Source organism: Rattus norvegicus, chromosome 9 (assembly GCF_021556685.1).
Source record: "Rattus norvegicus strain SHRSP/BbbUtx chromosome 9, alternate assembly SHRSP_T2T, whole genome shotgun sequence".
NCBI classification, from domain to species: domain Eukaryota; kingdom Metazoa; phylum Chordata; class Mammalia; order Rodentia; family Muridae; genus Rattus; species Rattus norvegicus.
In genome coordinates this window covers 23,279,056-23,298,035 of record NC_141542.1, presented here as the reverse complement: position 1 = coordinate 23,298,035, position 18,980 = coordinate 23,279,056, and the positions used below count along the sequence as shown (strand labels likewise).

General features: G+C 41.4%; 1 pseudogene; it reads left to right on the top strand.

Moving 5' to 3' along the window:
• Nucleotides 1–7,368: 7,368 nt before the first annotated feature.
• Nucleotides 7,369–11,577, top strand: LOC148003530 (reticulocalbin-1 pseudogene; annotated as a pseudogene).
• The last annotated feature ends 7,403 nt before the right edge of the window (nucleotides 11,578–18,980 follow it).

Below are 18,980 nucleotides of genomic sequence, written 5' to 3'. Positions count from 1 at the left end.
AACTCTTCACTCTTAAGAACCTTCTTTATTTATCACTAGTGTCAACATCTGAAGTCCCATGGCGATCAGGGAGGGATGGATCTGTGCATTCTCATGGGGACTGGTCATCAAATCACTTCCCAGTCAGACTGAGATTCAAAGGCAGTCATACAATCACTGTTCACTGTGTTTCCAACTCTGTGTATTGCAACTTCATCATGCATATATTACCCACTGTGTATACTTGCCGTCAAATATATAGTTACCTCTAAATTATACTCTGTGGATGAGAGTGTTGAACAAATTAATGGGATAAACATTAATTTTTCTGTAATAAATCCCAGGACATATAAACATGGTATAAGGGAGTTTAAAGCAATCAGGAAGCCTGCACCCAAATCCCAGGTCAGAGAGTGCTGAACACCCAGGAATGCAGATAATCCTGAGACCACAGGACAGAAAGCCACGTCTACCCAGCTCTTCCTACATCTCTGGCCCAATATTAATCTCCATGATGCCTCTGGAAACAGGAATAGAGGAGCAGTCAGTGGCAGGAACCTGCTTGGTTCAGCCTGGGCTGAGAACCTACCTGGGGCCTGAGCATATTTGACGAAAACCAGAGGCAAACAATTCTCTGTTTCCTAATTGTGGTTTTTTTTATTTGAAGCTCTAAACACCATTTTGTTGTTGTTGAATTTTAATTGGATATTTTTCATTTCGAATTCAAATGTTATTCCTTCCTTGTTTTCCAGAAATAAGTCCGAATACCATCGCCCTCCCCCTCTTCTATAAGGTATTCCCTTCACCAGCCATCCACTTTCCCAGCCTAGGCAGGACCAAGGGCTGCTCATTCCATTTGTGCCCAAGAAGACCATCCTCTGATACACATGCAGATGGAGCCATGGCACAGTCCCTGTATAGTGATTGGGTAGTGGTTTAGTCTCTGGGAACTCTGCTTGGCAGGCATGGTTGTTCTTATGGGGTTGCAAGTCCCTTCAGCTCTTTCAATCTTTCTGTAATTCCTCCAATTGAGGTCCAGTTCTCAGTTCAATGGTTTGCTGCTAGCATTTGCCACTGTATTTGACATGATCTGGCTGTGCCTCTCAGGAGACATCTATATCCAGTTCCTGTCAGCCTGCACCTCTTAGCTTCATCCACCTTATCTAGTTTGAAGGCTGTATATGTATAGACCACATGTGGGGTAGACTCTGAATGGCCATTCCTCCAGGCTCTGTTGTAAACTTTGCCTCCCTATCCCTTCAATAGTGATTCTTCTTCTCCTTTAAAGGAAGGAGTGAAGAATCAGCATTTTAGTCATCCTTCCTGAATTTCATTTGGTCTGTGAATCTTGGGGAATTCGCGCATTTGGGCTAATATCCACTTGTCAATGAGTGCATACCATGTGTGTGTATTTGTGATTGTGTTAACTCACTCAGGATGATATTTTCTAGTTCATTTTATTTGCCTATGAATTTCATGAAGTCATTGTTTTTGATATCTCTGTAGTACTCCATTGTGTAGATGTACCACACTTTCTGTTTCCATACCTGTGATGAAGGGCATCTGGGATCTTTTCATTTTCTGACTATTATAAATATGGCCGCTATGAACATGGTGGAGCATGTGCCTTGTTGTATGTTGGAGCATCATTTGGGTATATGTGCAAGAGAGGTATAGCTGGGTCCTCAGCTAGTGCAATGTCTAATTTTCTGAGGAACCTCCAGACTGATATCCAGAATGGTTGTACCAGTCTGCAATCTCACCAACAATGGAGGAGTGTTCCTCTTTCTCACATCTGCACAAGCATCTTCTGACCACTGAGTGTTTGATCTTAGCCATTCAGACTGGTGTGAGGTGGAATCTCAGGGTTGTTTTGATTTGCATTTCCTTATAACTAAAGATGTTGAACATTTCTTTTGGTGCTTCTCAGCAATTCCCTATTCCTCTGCTATGAATTCTTGTTCAGCTCTGAACCTCAATTTTTAATAGGATTATTAGTCTCCCTGCAGTCCAACTTCATGAGTTCTTTGTATATTTTGGATATTAGCCCTCTATCAGTTGTAGGATTCGTAAAGGTCTTTTCCCAATCTGTTGATTGGTGTTTCGTCCTAACCACAGTGTCCTTTGCCTTACAGTAGATTTGTACCTTTATGAGGTCCCATTTGTCTACTCTTGATCGTAGAGCATAAGCCATTCCTGTTTTGTTCAGGAAATTTTTTCCAGTGTCCTTGTGTTCAAGATGCTTCCCCAGTTTTGCTTCTATTCATTTGAGTGTATCTGGTTTGATGTAGAGGTCCTTGATCCACCTGGACTTAAGCTTTGTCCAGGGCAATAAGAAGAGGATGATTTATACTCCTCCATATGCTGACCACCAGTTGAACCAGCACCATTTGCTGAAAATGCTATCTTTTTCCACGGGATGGTTTTGTCTCCTTTGTCAAAAATCAAGTGCCCATAGGTGTGTGGGTTCATTTCTGGTTCTATTCCACTGGTCTATCTTCCTGTCTCTGTACCAACACCATACAGTTTTTATCACTAATGCCCTGTAAACTGCTTGAGTTCAGGGATGGTGATTCCCAGGGAAGTCCTTTTATTGTTGAGGATAGTTTTAGCTTTTTTGTTATTCCAAATTAATTTACAAATTGTTCTGTCTAACCCTATAAATAATTGGATTGGAATTTTGATTGGGATTGCATTGAATCTGTAGGTCACTTTGGGAAAAATGGCCATTTTTACTCTCTTCATCCTGCCAACCCACGAGCATGGTAGATCTTTCCATTTTCTGAGATCTTCTTCAATTTCTTTCTTCATACACATGAAGTTCTTTTCACACAGATCTCACTTGTTTGATAAAAGTCACACTGAGGTATTTTTATGTTATTTGGGACTATTATGAAAGGTGTCATTTCCCTAATTTCTTTCTCAACTTGTTTATCTTTTGAGTAGAGGAAGGCTACTGATTTGTTTGAGTTAATTTTATACCCAGCAACATTGCCGAAGTTGTTTATCAGTCTTAGGAGATCTCTGGTGTGACTTTTCGGGTGTCTCAATTATAATGTCCTATCATCCTCAATAGTGATAATTTTCTTCTTCCTTTCCAATCTGTATCCCTTTGACCTCCTCTTGTTGTCTGATTGCTCTGGCTAATGCTGGGGACAACATACAATGACAGGGACTGCCAGCAGTAGGCCGGGATGGAGACATCTCAGAAACCTGCAGCAGCTCCTTGTAAAGTAGGGTGGCTTCTGGAACCCTGAGTATCAGGAGAAACATTCCTCCACGGGACCCACCATCTGAAATAAGAGGCTGCCTGTAGTAGTCCGGGATGGAGACATCTCAGTAGCCTGCAGTAGCTCTTCGTAAAAACTGGTTGTTTCCATTTCCCTAACCTTATCACTGGAGAAGGGCTGTAAAGATTTCATTTGTTTGTGACTGCCTATCAGTTGGCCTTGGTGTGCGCAATTATTATATTATATCTGACTTTCCTACTTCTTTCTCCTTATGCTCTGGTGAATTCTGTGAAACTAGATGTTCCTTGAGGTTATGATTCTTAGACAATTGGAAATTGATGCATAGGGGCACAGCACAGCACAGCACAGCCCTAGTGGCCCAGGTGCATATTGTGTATTCCCATCTTGGAAAAAATGTAATAACTGCACAATTGTAGTTCCAGATTAAGGTTTGACTTGCAAAGACAGCTTGAAGAAAATAAGAGAAAATGAATTAGAGCCAACATTGGGACGCTAGGAAAGGAAAAAGTTATTGAGGTTAGGAAATAAGTCTTTCATAATATTACAGACTGGTTAAGGAAGTATAGAATATATAAAATAATATAGTAGTAAACTAAGTCTAACTACTGGAACCCTTATGAGAGTCATTGTGTGCAAGGAGCAGAACGCTAGTGCAATTAGTGTGCTAAGAGTTACCTTGATTCTTTCTGGCCACTGCCTGGCAGTTTTGCCTATGTCATTTATCATTAGAGCTTCACAGGAAAATGCAGGTAGCTGACCTCGGAGCTTTGGACTCTGAAGTATAAAAGTAAAGAATTAAAGTTTAAATAATGATAAGTTTACAATTATTATTATATTGGCCACAGACCTGGGTATAGGGGAAGCCTGAAACTTTGGGGAACAGTTGTAATTCTTAGTTCTTGGTGGGATGTAGTCATTCCTTGCATTTGATTTGGCAATGATTATAAATGTCTTTTTTCTACCTGCTTTTGGATTATTAATAAAGGACTGGGGCAAGAGAAAGGCTACAGACATGTGAAGAGTAAATGAGAGAGTGCATGAGGGAGTGAATGAGAGAGTAAATGACAGAGTTAATGTAAGAACAAATGTGAGAGCGAATGAGAGAGCATGAGGAGAGCATGTGAAGAGTGAGTGGAGAGAGAATGTGATAGTGAATGAGGGAGCTAATGAGAGAGCTAGTCTGAGAACAAATGTGAGAGCCAGGGAGAAAGCATGAGGAGAGCATGTGAGAATGAGTGAGGAGAGAATGTGAGGTGTGTGTGAAGACTGTGTGTGTGCGTGACAGGAGAGTGCATGTGGTGTGTGTGAGGTATGTATGAGTTGTGTATGAAGAGTGTGTGTGTGAGTGACAGGAGAGTGCATGTGGTGTGTGTGAGACATGTATGAGTTGTGTATGAAGACTGTGTGTGTGAGTGAAAGGAGAGTGCATGTGCTGTGTATGAGATATGTATGAGGTGTGTATGAAGACTGTGTGTGTACGTGACAGGAGAGTGCATGTGGTGTGTGTGAGATATGTATGAGGTGTGTATGAAGACTGTGTGTGCGTGACAGGAGAGTGCATGTGGTGTGTGTGAGATATGTATGAGGTGTGTATGAAGATAGTGTGTGTGAGTGACAGGAGAGTGCATGTGCTGTGTGTGAGATATGTGTGAGGTGTGTATGAAGATTGTGTGTGTGAGTGACAGGAGAGTGCATGTGCTGTGTGTGAGATATGTATGAGGTGTGTATGAAGAGTGTGTGTAAGAATGAAAGGGTAATGAACAGACGTGTGCATGATCGTGGGAGTATGAGAAAAGAAAATTGCAATTAAAAGGGCAGAGTGCACAGAAGAATGTTAAGTGTGTGTAGCCACAAAATGTGTGTGTGAGAGAGAGAGAGAGAGAGAGAGAGAGAGAGAGAGAAACAGAGAGAAAGACAGAGAGACAGAGAGAGAGACAGAGACAGAAACAGAGAGAGAGAGAGAGAGAGAGAGAGAGAATGACTTTAAGCCTTGAAGTTGCCTATCAGTTTGTACCCAAAGAGGAGTCTGTGGATATGTATTATGTGCCTTCCAGATAACCCTGCTTCCAGGTGACAACTCTGATCCTGTGAGAGGGACAGGAAAGGCTGAAAGAATGGCTGAAACCCTGAGGCCAGAGGATCAAACTTTTTGGCCTAGAACTCCTAATTTATCTTTTCACCTGAAGCCTTAATATTAAAAGTTTCTTACTGGGATACAACTATGGTCCTGGTGAGCGTCTTGTCTCTTGGATGCTCAAGCAGTTCTTTGTTGTCACAGACTGTTTGAGCTTACTCCAGTCACTGGGACTTATTCACACCTTCAAGATTCCTGAACTTTTCATATTTCTAACATTTGTGGCAAACTGAGTGACAAAAGCAATGTATGTTGAGCACTTCACTGGGGTCTAGTGCATATGGAGCTATGGGTGTATGGATATGGTAAGTCCCTAGGAGTTACTCTAAGATAGTAGGACTGTGCTCTTAGGACCCCTGCGTGACCTCACTTCACTTTGCCAGCTTTGTGGGCTTCTACACTGCTGCTCTGAGAAGAACTGAAAACTAATGGAATAGATGTGTAGCCTCCCATTACCTTTGTCATTGTTAGGATATTAGTAGGATAGGTTTGATTGAAATATACTCTCAAAAATATTAACAAAACCACTGCCTCTTGTGTACCATCTGGATGAAGTACCAAGTTCACAGACAGTTCTTCACCAACTTCCCAAAGCCAGCAAATTGGAGCATGAAGAAAGCCAAGTCCAAGGCATTCAAAACCAGCATCCTCACCAATTCCCCCAGGAAAGGCTTTCGGAGAAGAAGGGAGGTACTGAGACAGTTGGCCCACATACAGTAAGAGAAGACTGTGCCAGGAGAATTGGGGAAGGATTGTGGGAAAGAATAATTAGGTATCAGTAGTCAGTGAGCAGAACGTAAAGTGAAAAAGAAAAATATATAAATAGAAATAAAATAAATTTCTTTAACAAAATGGGACACAATGTATTGCTGAACTAGCTCTACTGTGTTTAAACTTCCACACGTTTTAACATCTAGAGAGACTAGATGTGATAAAGTAGGATGCCCTTGTCATTTACATGTACTATGTACACAGCAAAGATAAATGAAGTGGATAATATGCAGTTCAAAGATCCATTGTTCCCTCACATCTATGTGGTTCTGCTTCCCTTTATCAGGACTGTGGAGGCCTCTGCTCATCCAGGTCTCAGGGCTCAACCAAAATGCAGTCCCCTATGATCTCTGGCCAAGTGCTCTTGTGTTCCCAACAGAACTCTGCCTCAGGCTGCAGAGGCACTGAAGGGCCAGGCTTCACCAAGGTACAACCACTCTTTCAGTCTTTCCAGACACTCTGTTACTCAACTGGAGGCTTCAGCAGAGGCCTTTCATCTCAATAACAGAAGCTTACCTGATCCAAAACATTGGGAAGCCATTATACACTCCTGATTGGCTGGTTACCTGAGACCAAACGACATAGCTCTCTTCTTTATGCCTGTAAGAGGCCAATGTGAGGGCTGGAGAGATGGCTCAGTGGGTAAGAGCACCAAGTGTTCTTCCAGAGGTCCTGAGTTTAAATGCCAGCAACCACATGGTGGCTCACAACCATCTGTAAGGAGTACTGATGCCCTCTTCTGGTGTGTCTGAAGACAGCTGCATTGTCTCACATATAAATAAATAAATCTTACAAAAGATTGTCATCTACTGCAGTTTCTATGTGGACAGGGCACAGTTGAAGGGCTTAAAGATCAAGTACATTGCCTGTCTTTAAAAAATCAAGTGTATCACCTAACTTTTAAACCAAGAAATGTAGTGTCCTTTTTGCTGCTTCTGTACCTTTTAGTAATGTAACTTTTCTCCTATTATGTTTTTTTGTTTCCATGATAGTTGTTTTCAAGTGTATGTGATTATTGATCCTATTTGCAGACCTATTCAACATTTCTGTTTTCATTGGTTAAATATTTGTGGTGAATTTGCATTGTGATATCAGTAAAATGTATGTGAAAAATTTAGAGAATATACCGGTTTGGGTAATCATAATAACATTTCCCCTTAAGTGGTGGCCTGTTTACATATTTAAAAGACTGGAATTTATTACCATCCATAGCAGGATTGATAGGGAAGCACAATGGACAGTGACAGTGTTGTTCGCTTTGACAGTTGTGGGAGCCACGAAAGAAGTGTGAGTTGCCTGTTTGTGTCTTACAAAATCGAGACTGAGTATCATTACTGTAGAAGCCCATGGAAAAAATGATGAAGTTTTCAGAAATCACCAGTTAAAGAAATGGTGGTATTGCTGATATTGAATTCTGACTTTCAAAATTATGGTTCGTTTTTCTTTATTCCTTAATTAAGCTTTTTATTAAGTTTTTGATTCACCATTATATCCTTAGATGCACAGTGCTAGGATCTTGTAGGCGCCCAATAAATCTCTGACCATCGGGGCAGAGGAATGATAAGAAAGTATGTATTTTCTGTAAGTTCTGTCAGTTTCGGGAACAGGTAGTTTTAGGCTTACCAGTCATAGCTTGGTATCTTGTCCCACATAAGACAACTTGACAGAATCCCCTTTCTGGCCATTATGCTAAATTTATTTTTCTCTTAATCATTCTTGAAAATCATGGAAGTAGTGTGGAAAATTGATAGTACCTGCAGTATAGCAAAAAAGGCCAGTCTAGATAGGTAAGCAGTTATGTTTGTCCATGAGCTGACGTCTTAAAACATCTAGATTTTAGGAATTTGGTGTTGTGTTTTCTAAAGATACATCGTACAGCATACAGATAACATCATAATAGAAAAAAATGAATCCTTTTATTTAGTACCAAATTCCATAAAGCAATGACTACTGCACAGCTCTCTTGGCCATATGAATAGCAGAAATTATATTTCACTTTTTTAAAGAAATAACGAAAGTACTTAAGGTTGAAAAAAGCCCATTGGAAAAGGTCCCTGTGGTGTTTGTCTTTGGTTTTTTGTGCTCTTTCTAGAGGACAACTTTAAGAAGTCAGTGCAGTCAGGTTGACAGTGTGGTCATGAGCAGATGGTTAAGCGATGTGCTAGGGCCCCATAGGCCACTGAGCCCAGCTGAAGAGGACAGGCTCGGCAGTGAGAGGGACTGAAGAGCAGAGGCTAGCCAGTGACCTGACTGAAGAGTAGATGCTAGCCAGTGAGCCTGACTGAAGAGCAGAGTCTAGCCAGTGAACCTGACTGAAGAGCAGAGGCTAGCCTGTGAGCCAGGCTCAAGAGCAGAGGCTAGCCAGTGAGCCAGGCTCAAGAGCAGAGGCTAGCCAGTGAGCCAGGCTCAAGAGCAGAGGCTAGCCAGTGAACCTGACTGAAGAGCAGAGGGTAGGCAGTGAGCCTGACTGTGGAGCAGAGGCTAGGCAGTGAGCCAGGCTCAAGAGCAGAGGCTAGCCAGTGAGCCAGGCTCAAGAGCAGAGGCTAGCCAGTGAAACTGACTGAAGAGCAGAGGCTAGCCAGTGAACCTGACTGAAGAGCAGAGGGTAGGCAGTGAGCCTGACTGTGGAGCAGAGGCTAGGCAGTGAGCCCAGGTGAAGAGGAGAGGCTAGCTAGTGAGCCAGGCTGAAGAGCAGAGGCTAGCCAGTGAGCCCAGGTGAAGAGCAGAGGCTAGACAGTGAGCCCAGGTGAAGAGGAGAGGCTAGCTAGTGAGCCAGGCTGAAGAGCAGAGGCGAGCCAGTGAGCCCAGGTGAAGAGCAGAGGCTAGCTAGTGAGCCAGGCTGAAGAGCAGAGGCTAGCCAGTGAGCCAGGCTGAAGAGCAGAGGCTAGCCAGTGAGCCAGGCTGAAGAGCAGAGGATAGCCAGTGAGCCTGACCGAACAGCAGAGGCTAGCCAGTGAGCCTGACTGAAGAGCAGTGGCTAGACAGTAAGCCTGACTGAAGAGCAGAGGTTAGCCAGTGAGCCTGAATGAAGAGCAGAGGCTAGCCAGTGAGCCTGACTGAAGAGCACAGGCTAGCCAGTGAGCCAGGATGAAGGCTGAAGAGCAGTGATTTTAACCTTTATTTCTAAGTTCTTCTGTTTTCCTAAAGGTTTCTACAAAGGTTTGCCTCCATAAAGTTTGGCTTAAAAGGTTCTCCTTGCTCCCTTCTTCTTATCTCCTTTCCTCTTGGTCTTATGACACAATAATTTCCTTACTCTCAATGCCTTACTCTCAACGCTATGCCTTTACTTCTAAGTTCTTCTTGAGTTCTGTTCTCTTCAGTTCAGTTCTGTATGAAAAGCTTTCTCTCTCTTTGCCCTCAGCATTTGTATATCTCTCTGAACACAGCACCACATGGTGAAAAGTTCACCACAAGTTTGCACAGGAATTCAAATCATAAGTTGGATAATCAGTTTACGGCAGAGAATGATTACATGCATATCCATGAAGAGTAATCATCAGGATAAACCGTCACCATCTGTCACTGGCTGTGCATGTTCATGGAGAGTTAAAAGCTGTAATTTTTATGAGAAAAGAATAAGTGAAATTCCCTATAGGCAAATCCAGTCAATTATTTATGTTCAGTTCTCACACCTATAGTAAATCATTAGTTCTCTTTTTATGAACTTTGGTTATTTCGTTTACACCCTTTTAGGATGGGCTCTAATTTGTAGATGCCTGCTTGGTATTGCAGAAGCGATTCACTCATGTCACTTTAAGAATGGCAGGGTTCTCAATGCAATTTTGATTACCAGATAAAACATAATAGCAGTCCTATTATAAAAGCTTAAAATTACTAATCTAATTTTAGGAATTCTTATAGAACCATCATTAGGAATTAAGAAATCATCTATTTTTCTACAGATCATCACTTCAAGACAATACATCTTCGTTGCTCTGTGGTGATCTGCTCAAAAGAGTGGGGTATAGAGCATGACAAATACAGAGGCAGATGCTTGCAGCCAACAATTCACCTGAGATCAGGGTCCCCAATGGAGAAGTAAGAAAAAGAATTGAGTGAGCTGAATGGGTTTACAGCCCCATAAGAACAACAATAAGAAACAACCAGAGCTCCCAGGGCCGAAACCACCATCCAAAGAGTACACATGGACAGACAGACCCATGACTACAACTGCATATGTAGAAGAGGATGGCCTTCTTGCACACAAATGGGAGGAGAAGCCCTTAGTCTTGTCAAGGCTTGATGCCCAGCGTAGGGGAAAACAGAACAGGGAGCCAGGTAGGCCTGGGTGGTTGGGTGGGTGGTAACACCCTCATAGTAGAAGGGGGAGGCATGTTATAAGGGGTTTTGTGGATGGGATACCAGGAAAAGGGATAACATTGGAAATGTAACAAAAGCCCTCTCTGGGGAAGGGACAGCGGCTAAGGTACTCTGAGCCCCTACTCTGCTGCTGCCTCCCTTTGATCACGACTGTGGTGCATGGTGTCAGCCTGAGACTCTCCATGGGCTGCTGCTGGCACTGGTCCTGGTGTTCATGGCCAAGAGCATGATGAGCAAGGAGCACATGGTTTGTCCTGATTCAGAGCAGGGCGAGTGGCCACCAGAGAATAAGCACAGCTTCCTGTACGATCATGAGGTCTTCCTGGGCAAGGAGGACTCCAAGACCTTTGATAACTAAGCCTGGACGAGAGCAGGAGAGGCTGGGGAAAAGTGTTGATCCAATTGACAGTGATGGAGGCGGCCTTGTTACTCCTGAAGACCTGAAAGTTTGGATCAAACAGGTACAGAAAAGATACATCTACCATAATGTGGCTAAACTCTGGAAGGATTATGATAGGGACATAGATGAAAATATCTCCTGGGAGGAATACAAGCAGGCCACCTATGGCTACTACCTGGGAAACCTTGCTGAATTCCAAGATAGCTCTGATCATCACAACTTTAAAAAGATGCCTCCACGAGATGAAATGAGAGGAGGTTTAAGGCCTTGACAGTGACCTGACAGCTACTCAGGACGGGTTCATTGCTTTTCTACACTAAAAGGATTTAGAACATATGAAGGAGATTGTAGATCTGGAAACCCTGGAGGATATCGACAAGAACGGGGATGGTTTTGTGGACCAGGATGAGTACATTATGGACATCTTTTTCCCATGAGGACAATTCCCCTAAGACAAACTGGGTTTTGTCTGGGGAGCAGTTCAATGATTTCCCAGATCTCAACAAGGATGGGAAGCTGGACTAGGATGAGATTCACCACTGGATCCTCCCTGAGGACTATGACCATGCACAGGCTGAGGCCCGGCATCTGGTATATGAGTCAGACAAAAACAAGGATGAGATGCTAACCAAGGAGGAGATTCTAGATAACTGACCATGTTTGTGGGAAGCCATGCCTCCAATTACAGGGAAGATCTTACCAAAAATCATGATGAACTTTGAAAGACACTCATCCTCATGTGGCCAACAGTCACAGGCTTCTTGCGGATATTCTGGGTTATTGCTATATTAGTCAAGTATATAGCAGTTGTGTCCCTAAACAATAAGAAACCTTTCTAAAGCTCAAAAAAATCATACATTGCACCAAACAATAATAGTAGGAGATTTAAACACCCCACTTTCATCAATGAACAGATCAGGGAAACAGAAATTAAACAGAGACATAGAAAGACTAACAGAAGTTATGAAACAAATGGATTTAACATAAATTTATAGAACACTCCACCCTAAAACAAAAGGATATACCTTCTTCTCAGCATCTCATGGTACCTTCTCCAAAACTGACCATATAATCGGTCACAAAACAGGCCTCAACAGATACAGGAAGATAGAAATAATCCCATGCATCCTATCAAAAAACCACGGACTAAGGCTGCTGATCAATGACAACAAATAGGACAGAAAGCCCACATATACATGGAAGTTGAAGTCAATAACAACTTGTTCATTGGAGACATAAGAAAGAAATTAAAGACTTCTTAGAATTTAATGAAAATGAAGACACAACATACCCAAACTTATGGGACACAATAAAAGCAGCGCTAAGAGGAAAACTCACAGCTCTGAGTGCCTGCAAAAAGAAACAGGAGAGAGCATATGTCAGCAGCTTGACAGCACACCTAAAAGCTCTAGAAAAAAATTAAATAAACCCTAGAGGAGTAGAAAGCAGGAAATAATCAAACTCAGGGCTGAAATCAAACAAGAAGAAACAAATCCGAGTATCAAAAGGATCAGCAAACCCAGGAGCTGGTTCTTTGAGAAAATCAACAAGATAAATAAACACTTAGCCATACTAACCAGAGGTCTCAGAGAGTGTATCCAAATTAATAAAATCAGAAATAAAAGGGAGACATAACAACAAAATCTGAAGAAATTAAAAAGATCATCAGATCCTACTACAAAAACATATATTCAACAAAACTGGAAAATGTGAAGGAAATGGACAATTTTCTATACAGTTACCGGGTACCACAGTTAAATCAGGAACAAATAAACCATCTAAACAACCCCATAACTCCTGAAGAAATAGAAACTGTTATTAAACATCTTTCATCCAAAAAGAGCCCAGGACCAGATGGATTTAGTGCAGAATTCTATCAGACCTTCATAGAAGACTTCATACCAATACTGTCCAAACTATTCCGCAAAATATAACAGACAGAGCTCTACCAAATTCCTTCCATGAAGCCACAATTACTCTTCTACCTGAACCACACAAAGATACAACAAAGATAGAGAAATTCAGACCAATTTCCTTTATAAATATTGATGCAAAGATGCTCAATAAAATTCTTGCAAACTGAATCCAAGAACACATCCAAACAATCATCCATCATGATCAAGTAGGCCTCATGGCAAGGATGCAGGGATGGTTTAATATACAGAAATCCGTCAACGAAATTCACCATATAAACAAACTCAAAGGAAAAAAACCCACATGATCATTTCAATAGATGCTGAGAAATCATTTGACAAAATTCAGTACCCTTTCATGAATAAAGTCATGGAAAGATCAGGAATTAAAGGCCCACATCTAAATATAGGAAAAGGCACAATACACCCAACCAGTAGATAATATCAAACTAAACTGAGAAAATTGAAGGAATCCCACTAAAATCAGGGACTAGACAAGGCTGCCCACTCTTTCCCTACTTTTTCAATATGGTACTTAAAGTCCTAGCCATAGCAATCAAAAAATGAAAGTAGGTCAAAGGGATAAAAATTAGAAGAGATGAAGTCAAAACACTAATATTTGAAGATGATATGATAGTATACATAAGCAACACCAAAATTCTACCAGAGAACTACTTAACCTGATCAACAACTTCAGCAAAGTGTCCGAGTATAAAATTAACTCGAACAATTCAGTAGTCTTCCTCTACTCAAAGGGTAAACAGGCTGAGAAGGAAATTAGGGAAATGACACCCTTCACAATAGTCCCAAATAATATAAAATAACTTGCTGTTACTTGAACCAAGCAAGTAAAAAATCTGTATGACAAGAACTTCAAATCTCTGAAGAAATTGAAGAAGGTCTCAGAAGATTGAAAGATCTCCCATGCTCATAGATTGGCAGGATGAATATGGTAAAAAATGGCCATTTTGCCAAAAGGAATCTACAGATTCAATGCCATCACCATCAAAATTCTTACTCAATTCTTTATAAAGGTAGAAAGTACAATTTGCCATAATTTGGTATACCATAAAACCCAGGATAGCAAAAACTATACTCAACAATAAAAGAACTTCTGGGGGAATCACCATCTCGGACCTCAAGCAGTATTACAGAGCAATAGTTTGTATGGTATTGGCATACCGACAGGCAGATCAGCGGAACATAATTGAAGACACAGAAATGAACCCACACACCTATGGTCATTTGATGTTGGACAAAGGAGTTAAAACATCCAATGGAAGAAACATAGCATTTTTAACAAATCAAGCTGGTTCAACTGGAGGTTAGCATGTAGAAGAATGCAAGTTGATCCATTCTTATTGCCCTGGACAAAGCTTAAGTCCAAGTGGATCAAGGGCCTCCACATCAAACCAGATACACTAAAATTAATACAAAAAATGTAGCGAAGAGTCTCGAAGACATGAGCACTAAGGAAAATTTCCTGAACAAAACACCAATGGCTTATGCTTTAAGATCAAGTATCAACAAATGGGATGTCATAAAACTGAAAAGCTTCTGTAAGGCAAAGAACAGTGTCATTAGGACAAAAAGGCAACCAACAGATTGGGAAAAAATCTTGACCAATCCTGCATCTGATATAGGGCTAATATCCAAAGTATACACAAAACAGAAGAAGTTAGGTTACAGAGAGCCAAACAACCCTGTTAATAAATGGGGTTTGGAGCTGAAGAAAACATTCTCAGCTGAGGAATATAGAATAGCTGAAAAGCACCTAAAGAAATGCTCAACGTCCTTAGTCATCAGGGAAATGCAAATCAAAACAACCCTAAGAATCCACCTCACACCAGTCAGTATGGCTAAGATCAAAAACTCAGGTGACAACAAATGCTGGCGATGATGTGGAGAAAAAGGAACACTCCTCCATTGTTGCTGGGATGGCAATCTGGTACAAGCACTCTGGAAATCAGTCTGAAGGTTCCTCAGAAAATTGGGCATTCCACAACCTGAGCACACAGCTATACCTGTCCTGGGCATGTACCCAAAAGATGCTCCAATATACAACAACACACAAGCTCCACTAAGATTATAGCAGCCTTATTCATAATAGCCAGAAGCTGGGATGAACCTTGATGCCCTTCAACAGAACAATGGATTTGAAAAATGTGGTACATCTACACAATGGAGTACCACTCAGCTATCAAAAACAATGACTACACTCAATTCTTAGGCAAATGGAAAGAACTAGAAAATATCATCCCCAGTCAGGTAATCCAATCACAGAAAAACACACTTGGTATGCTCTTGGGAGCGATGGTCTCGAAGACCTCCATTATTGATGTTATTATTAGGGTGAGCATTAAGTATGACTGGGTTCATGGAAAATCCCCAGCCAGCTGCAGAAGACTAATAATGTGGTGGTCAAGATGAATAATCATATGATCACGTGTGACGTTAAGATACCCAATGTCATGTCCTGTAACGTTTCTGAAAAACCAACATCCTGCTGACTAATAGATATGACAAACCTGTGACCTTTCTGACAACCTGTCAACATCAGCCGATTCCCTGACCACAGGAATATTGTGTCCTTGGCGTGGGTAAATGTTTCTTACTTCTCTCCTCTCTCTGTTACCCTTTTTATGGTACAAATTCAGCCTTGGGGAAAAATAAAAATGTCACCTTGATCAGACACTTGTCTTGGAGTCCTTCATCACGTCTCTTGTCCCTCATTCTCTTCCAGGTACTCAGCACCCCTCGTTGACAGTATGCACTCATTGATAGGTGGATATTGACCAAAACCTCGAATTTCCCAAGATACAATCTACAGATCTCAGGAAACTCAAGAAAAGGATGACCAAAGTGCAGATGCTCCCACTCCTTCTTAAAATGGGGAACAAAAATATCCATAGGAGGGGATATGGAGGCCAAATCTAAAGCAGAGCCTGAAGGAACAGACATTCAGAGCCTGCCCCACATGTGGCCCATATATATACAGCCACCAAAACTAGGTAAGATTGATGAAGCTAAAAAGTGCTTACTGAAAGGGACCGGATATACATCTCCCCTGAGAGACACATCCGGAGCATGTCAAATAAAGAGGTCAGTGCTGGCAGTAAACTACTGAACTGAGAACAGGACGCCGTTTATGGGAATTAGAGGAAGGATTCAAAGAGCCGAAGGGCTTGCAACCTCATAAGAACAGCAATGCCAACCAAATAAACCACTAGCAAAAGACTATACATGGACTGACCCAGGGGTCCAACTGCATATGTAGTAGAGAATAGCCTTGTTGGGGCACCTGTGGAAGGGGAAGCCCTTGTTCATAGTGCAGGGGAATGTCCAGGAAGGGTTTTTAAGGGGCATGGATTGGGGGACCATACATATGGGGGAGGGTCCCGAGGGGTGCTTATGAACCAAAAACTGGGAAAGGGAATAAGGTTTGAAATGTAAATAAAAGTATATATCTATTAAAAAACTAAAATTTTAAAAAATGATAATAATACTAAGAAATAAAAAAAAAAGAAAATGTGAATAAGAAAGAAATTTTAGGAGTTTAGGAATGCCAGGTATTTGAAAAACTGTATGATCATGGTAAACACTTTAATATACTTGAGAAATTTTTTACATGTTAATGAACTGCATCTTTTTTTTAAATAGTGAATGGAAATCCAGTCCCTTCCTGGCTGTGAGGCTGGGTATCCAGATGTAGTGGAATTCATTATTTGTTGGTCCTGAATCTTTGAGTCTGCTTCTAACACAGCTTATGCCAAGGAAACTAGGCCAGGGTGATATCTAAGCCATTGACCAAACTATCTGGACTAACAATCACAGGTGAAATTCCACCTTGTAAACGGGAGGAGAGGAATAAAAGAAACCTTTAAGGATTTAAAAAAAATGAAATGTACCCAAAAAAAATCTAATAAAAATGTTTAAAATAAAAATAACTTAGGAAATACAAAATACTGGGGTGCCATTCCACAATCATGATGTGTTTCTTCGGTGATAGCTTACAGGTTAATTTACTTCTCTATGACTGTTTTCTTATTTGAAAGTAAGTAATGGCATCATCTGTGGAGTGGATGGTGAGAACAAAAGCTTTGCCGAACTTGAATAAATGATCACTCCAGAGCATGTGCTTAGCATTCTAAGCACAGGGAAATTTCCTGAGGGGATTAAAAACAAAATCCAAATATAAAACAGGAACAACAACGATGTAAAAAAATTCTACACTCTGGGTGTGAAGGCATGTTACAACTTTAATCAGCTCTGTAGGTATTTCTAATAAACACACAAAGAAACAAAAATCCTATCACAGTCCTTGCAGTTGCATCCAACAAAGAGAGAGCTGTGAGGTAGTGCGTGCTGCTTCTTTCCCCAGATACCCCTGGGCCTCAGGCCTGCACCCAGTGAGCTGGACCAAGAGCAGCCAGGTTGAAATTCCTGCTGCCATGGCAGGATTCTGCAGGAACATTTCCCTTTGACAACAAGGAACCTGTGTGGAGGAGACCTCTTGGTGAGTCCTCAAGGACTCTATGTGTCCTATTCTACAGGGAGAAGCCCTGCCAGGTCTTTGGCAAGGCCAGCCAGTTGTTTGGGGAAGTCTCTGGTCCTGTGGCAGAGGGCGAAGAATGGCAGAAAGAATGGCAGCTCCACTGAGAGCAAAGGATAACCCTTCTAGGCCTATGACCTCCTAATTAATTTATCTTTTCACCTGATGCCCTATTCACATTTTCTTACTATCATACAACTGTGATCTTGATGAGCAGCTGGGCTCTTTTTTTCTTAATCAGTTCTTTGTTGTCACAGACGTTTTTAACTTACTCCAGCCCCTGAGACTTATTCATACCTTCTGTATGCAGTAGGACCCTTGGTGGGCCTGTCATCTCAAAAATAGAAGGTTCGGTAATCCAAAAGATTGGACTCCAGTTTACCTCAGGCCAGGAAAGAAGTCAGCCACCATTAGTAAAAGAGCAAGGGAAAAATTACATAGGAAAAACAAGTGGCTTAATCAGAAGAAAAGATCCTCACCTTCTAAGGCCCGCATATCTGCACCCCTCTCTTCTGAGCTTTGCATAGTGATGTTGTATAACTCCAGATGGTAGTAAAAGGCAGAGCTCTTCCCAGAAAGGTCAGACATGATTTTCACTCTTACATCTCTGAGGTGGGGTGGCATTATAGCACACATTCATGTTGAATTATTATAACACCTATGATAAGAAGACAGAATCCATATATCACAATGCCAAATAGACTCCCTCCTGAACGTATGGACCCATTAAAATTGAGGTTCAACCTGAACTCAGGCCATTCCACTCCCTTCCCGTCCTCCTGATTCTTATGTTTGCTAGAAGTAAAAGATCATGGTGCAGCCCTCAATATTCTCATGCCTAGACTTGCCTATTCACGAAGAATGATATTGGAGAAGTGATGGCTATGTGGTTACAATGTAGTAACACAAGGTCCTGGTTGACATTTGCTCACTGATGTCCAATTTAATTGTCTTGTTATATTTGAGAAAGGGAGGATGTCCTACATATTATATAAAACAGACAGAAATTTATTATTTTATATATGCCCTGTAGTTGATCCCTATGTTCCTAAGGAAAAGGAGTTTTTATTGCAAAAAAATAGGATTATAGACCATTGATTTTGTGAAATACATGGATATGTAAATGGAAACAATGTCAGCTGTCAAGGACTGCACAGTAAGCAAATATTTCCAGGTTTTATACACTCAGAGGTATAGAAGAAATATATTGGCCTCCAGAAAAAGGGAAAAGCTTAGGAATGGAAATGTGTGTCACATGCATTGTCTCAAGTAGTTGATTTACTTTTAAGAAAAATCTCCCTCCTTCTTGGTCCCTAGAGATTTGGGTGCTAAGAAAAATCTGTTCTCCAATTCAGGGTTGTAAGCAACCCTCCCCAGCAAAAGCATTGTGGCCTTCTAATGAAGCAGAGAGACATATCTAGCTTTGAAATAGAGGTTGCCAAATGGTATTCCCAGTGACAAATGGGAGACTGGAGGAAAGGGTCCCCACAGAAATTCATCAGTGTGGGGAGAGCTGGTTAGTAGGTAGGCCATAGAATTTTCCAGTGACATCACCAGTAAGCCGTTCACTGGACACTCTATTGTATCTAAGAGATCCCTAGAATCTTCTGTGATGTCACCAGTGTTGTGGTGACACCAACTGCCTTTGGGATATTCCTTC